Here is a 5,000-nt window from a genome sequence, read left to right on the forward strand (position 1 = left end):
TACCTTAACCTAACCTATATCGTACCTTAACCTAACCTATATCGTACCTTAACCTAACCTATATCGTACCTTAACCTAACCTATATCGTACCTTAACCTAACCTATATCGTACCTTAACCTAACCTATATCGTGCCTTAACCTAACCTATATCGTGCCTTAACCTAACCTATATCGTGCCTTAACCTAACCTATATCGTGCCTTAACCTAACCTATATCGTGCCTTAACCTAACCTATATCGTGCCTTAACCTAACCTATATCGTGCCTTAACCTAACCTATATCGTGCCTTAACCTAACCTATATCGTGCCTTAACCTAACCTAATTTGTGCCTTAACCTAACCTAATTTGTGCCTTAACCTAACCTAATTTGTGCCTTAACCTAACCTAATTTGTGCCTTAACCTAACCTAATTTGTGCCTTAACCTAACCTAATTTGTGCCTTAACCTAACCTAATTTGTGCCTTAACCTAACCTAATTTGTGCCGTAACCTAACCTAATTTGTGCCGTAACGTAACCCATGTTGTGCCGTAACGTAACCCATGTTGTGCCGTAACGTAACCCATGTTGTGCCGTAACGTAACCCATGTTGTGCCGTAACGTAACCCATGTTGTGCCGTAACGTAACCCATGTTGTGCCGTAACGTAACCCATGTTGTGCCGTAACGTAACCCATGTTGTGCCGTAACGTAACCCATGTTGTGCCTTAACCTAACCCATGTTGTGCCTTAACCTAACCCATGTTGTGCCTTAACCTAACCCATGTTGTGCCTTAACCTAACCCATGTTGTGCCTTAACCTAACCCATGTTGTGCCTTAACCTAACCCACGTTGTGCCTTAACCTAACCTACGTTGTGCCTTAACCTAACCCATGTTGTGCCTTAACCTAACCCATGTTGTGCCTTAACCTAACCCATGTTGTGCCTTAACCTAACCCATGTTGTGCCTTAACCTAACCCATGTTGTGCCTTAACCTAACCCATGTTGTGCCTTAACCTAACCCATGGTGTGCCTTAACCTAACCCATGTTGTGCCTTAACCTAACCCATGTTGTGCCTTAACCTAACCCACGTTGTGCCTTAACCTAACCCACGTTGTGCCTTAACCTAACCCACGTTGTGCCTTAACCTAACCCACGTTGTGCCTTAACCTAACCTACGTTGTGCCTTAACCTAACCTACGTTGTGCCTTAACCTAACCCATGTTGTGCCTTAACCTAACCCATGTTGTGCCTTAACCTAACCCATGTTGTGCCTTAACCTAACCCATGTTGTGCCTTAACCTAACCCATGGTGTGCCTTAACCTAACCCATGGTGTGCCTTAACCTAACCCATGGTGTGCCTTAACCTAACCCATGTTGTGCCTTAACCTAACCCATGTTGTGCCTTAACCTAACCCATGTTGTGCCTTAACCTAACCCATGTTGTGCCTTAACCTAACCCATGTTGTGCCTTAACCTAACCCATGTTGTGCCTTAACCTAACCCATGTTGTGCCTTAACCTAACCCATGTTGTGCCTTAACCTAACCCATGTTGTGCCTTAACCTAACCCATGTTGTGCCTTAACCTAACCCATGTTGTGCCTTAACCTAACCCATGTTGTGCCTTAACCTAACCCATGTTGTGCCTTAACCTAACCCATGTTGTGCCTTAACCTAACCCATGTTGTGCCTTAACCTAACCCATGTTGTGCCTTAACCTAACCCATGTTGTGCCTTAACCTAACCCATGTTGTGCCTTAACCTAACCCATGTTGTGCCTTAACCTAACCCATGTTGTGCCTTAACCTAACCCATGTTGTGCCTTAACCTAACCCATGTTGTGCCTTAACCTAACCCATGTTGTGCCTTAACCTAACCCATGTTGTGCCTTAACCTAACCCATGTTGTGCCTTAACCTAACCCATGTTGTGCCTTAACCTAACCCATGTTGTGCCTTAACCTAACCCATGTTGTGCCTTAACCTAACCCATGTTGTGCCTTAACCTAACCCATGTTGTGCCTTAACCTAACCCATGTTGTGCCTTAACCTAACCCATGTTGTGCCTTAACCTAACCCATGTTGTGCCTTAACCTAACCCATGTTGTGCCTTAACGTAACCCATGTTGTGCCTTAACATAACCCATGTTGTGCCTTAACGTAACCCATGTTGTGCCTTAACCTAACCTATAATGTGCCTTAACCTAACCTAAAGTGCGCCGTAACCTAAACTATATTGCGCCTTAACCTGACGCACGTTGTCGCTGAACCTGCTCTGTAATTGTTATGCAACCCGTTAAAGTAGTGTAGTGTTGCCTAACCGCAACCCTCGCAATATAGTTCGCTACTCGCACTGCCCGGTCCCCTGTGTATCGCGTCATGTTAAACACCTTGCAGGTGTTGCTGACTTTCCACATGCTCCTGCTATACACTGTAGTGTGGATAGCAGCAGGACGTACATGCCCCCCCCCCTTCCCCCCTGCCTTCGCAAGCTGGTCGGTGAGAAGTTTGCATGTTCAATGCCCTTCGCATGCCGACGTACTCAGCCTACGTTGTGGTACGGCCTGTCACCTGTCCGCCGATGTACGCAAAACCCACAAACTGTACTGCACATTGCTCCGTATGTACTGAATGATACATCGTGGCCCATGTGACCGTATGACGACAGCGCCTAGCAACGGCGGACCATACAGTCCAAATATTGTGCACGCAGCTACGTGTCGTCTCCCTATAAGAGCTGGATTGCAGTGTGGTACGCCATACAGACGTGTGGGAGGAACGGACGCCCTGGATGGCGATCAGCATGAGCAGTCTGTTGATGTAGTGGAGCGTGTATTCGGACGTAGTCGTCTCTTCTCACACACCGTGATAGCATGTTGCACCGCGTTCCACATCTGCGACATGCTGCAGAGGCGGGCTGACAGTCGTTCGCGCAATGGACACCGCATACGTACGGGGTCTACCTTCCACGTGTTCTCTAGGCGTGCACATGTTGTTGCGTCTATGTGGGCAGACGTAGTGTGTTGTGACACCTGACACAGGCATGCAATACTCGTTGCAAATGGCGATGGACGTGTACGTTTGCTGGTGACGTTACGCAAATGAACAACCGGTAACCCGTTGTGGTGCGGTTGTTCTCGCTAGAGGTGAATCAGTGTTGGCGACGATCGGTCGAGCTATTAACCGGTTGTTTCAGGGATACCCACCATGCCCACGAACGTGAAAGGGGACCCACCATGCCCACGAACGTGAAAGGGGATCTGGGTGTGAGGCGATACGCGGCGGTGGCTGGGTGGGACCGTCCCCGGCCGGTGAGGGGGGGCCGCCCGGCGTGCTGGCAGCGCGGTGCGTGGGCGCACGCGCTACAGCCGGCTGGTGGGGGCGGCCGGTGGCAGGCGCGCCGGCCGACGGACGCGGCAGGCGGCGCAGCTGCGCGCCGGCGCCCCCTGCTCGCGGCGCCTTGCGGCCAAAGTAGGTCCTCGCGGGCCCGGTGCGAAGCGCGGTGGCCATCTGCAGTGTGCTGGTCCGATTGAGGACTTTGTGCGCTGAGGATGCGCCGCCGCCCGGCGCTCGGCGCCGCGACGCCGTCTGCTGCTCGGTCGCCCCAGCGGTTCTCGCAGGTGGTTTGTATCGCAGCTGTGCGGACGTGTTGGCGCGTGCGCTGTGCTGGGAGAGTTCGCTTCGGCACCCAAGTAGGGCTTTTGTCCTTCTGTGGCGCTGGCGTTGGAGCTGCCGGTCACCGTAGGTGGCGCGTGTTGTCTCCCGCCGGCAATGCCACGACAGCACGCTCCCGGGCCTCTGTCGGCAGCGGCAAGCTCAGTTGGGAGCACGGGTGGTCGCACCTAAAGCGTCTACTCGCCTAACTCCGGGCGATTGCGCCTCTCTCGAACCCGACCAAGTACTTAGGACGGCGCTGCGCGCCGCCGGGACCTGAGAGGGTTTCGAGGTGTGTTGTGCAGGGGAGCTCAGCCTCCTCCTGTTTGCAGAATAATTGAGCGGACGCTTGCGTGTTCGCGCGGGCCCCCGGGACACACTCCCGGGCGGCCGGCTGCTCAGCTCTAGTTGACGCAGCTCCCTGGTTGATCCTGCCAGTAGTCATATGCTTGTCTCAAAGATTAAGCCATGCATGTCTCAGTACAAGCCGCATTAAGGTGAAACCGCGAATGGCTCATTAAATCAGTTATGGTTCCTTAGATCGTACCCACGTTACTTGGATAACTGTGGTAATTCTAGAGCTAATACATGCAAACAGAGTCCCGACCAGAGATGGAAGGGACGCTTTTATTAGATCAAAACCAATCGGTCGGCTCGTCCGGTCCGTTTGCCTTGGTGACTCTGAATAACTTAGGGCTGATCGCACGGTCCTCGTACCGGCGACGCATCTTTCAAATGTCTGCCTTATCAACTGTCGATGGTAGGTTCTGCGCCTACCATGGTTGTAACGGGTAACGGGGAATCAGGGTTCGATTCCGGAGAGGGAGCCTGAGAAACGGCTACCACATCCAAGGAAGGCAGCAGGCGCGCAAATTACCCACTCCCGGCACGGGGAGGTAGTGACGAAAAATAACGATACGGGACTCATCCGAGGCCCCGTAATCGGAATGAGTACACTTTAAATCCTTTAACGAGTATCTATTGGAGGGCAAGTCTGGTGCCAGCAGCCGCGGTAATTCCAGCTCCAATAGCGTATATTAAAGTTGTTGCGGTTAAAAAGCTCGTAGTTGGATTTGTGTCCCACGCTGTTGGTTCACCGCCCGTCGGTGTTTAACTGGCATGTATCGTGGGACGTCCTGCCGGTGGGGCGAGCCGAAGGCGTGCGACCGCCTCGTGCGTGCTCGTGCGTCCCGAGGCGGACCCCGTTGAAATCCTACCAGGGTGCTCTTTATTGAGTGTCTCGGTGGGCCGGCACGTTTACTTTGAACAAATTAGAGTGCTTAAAGCAGGCAAGCCCGCCTGAATACTGTGTGCATGGAATAATGGAATAGGACCTCGGTTCTATTTTGTTGGTTTTCGGAAC

The 5,000-nt window shown here is 51.9% G+C and overlaps 1 non-coding gene across 1 annotated transcript in view; it reads left to right on the forward strand.

Moving 5' to 3' along the window:
• The first annotated feature begins 4,055 nt into the window (after window positions 1–4,055).
• Window positions 4,056–5,000, forward strand: part of LOC126431390 (small subunit ribosomal RNA) — a 1,909-nt gene continuing 964 nt past the window's right edge. Inside the window, exon 1 of the ribosomal RNA XR_007577556.1 lies at window positions 4,056–5,000. This exon is cut by the window's right edge and continues 964 nt beyond it. This is a non-coding gene — a ribosomal RNA (small subunit ribosomal RNA).

Source organism: Schistocerca serialis, unplaced genomic scaffold (assembly GCF_023864345.2).
Source record: "Schistocerca serialis cubense isolate TAMUIC-IGC-003099 unplaced genomic scaffold, iqSchSeri2.2 HiC_scaffold_1091, whole genome shotgun sequence".
NCBI classification, from domain to species: Eukaryota; Metazoa; Arthropoda; class Insecta; order Orthoptera; family Acrididae; genus Schistocerca; species Schistocerca serialis.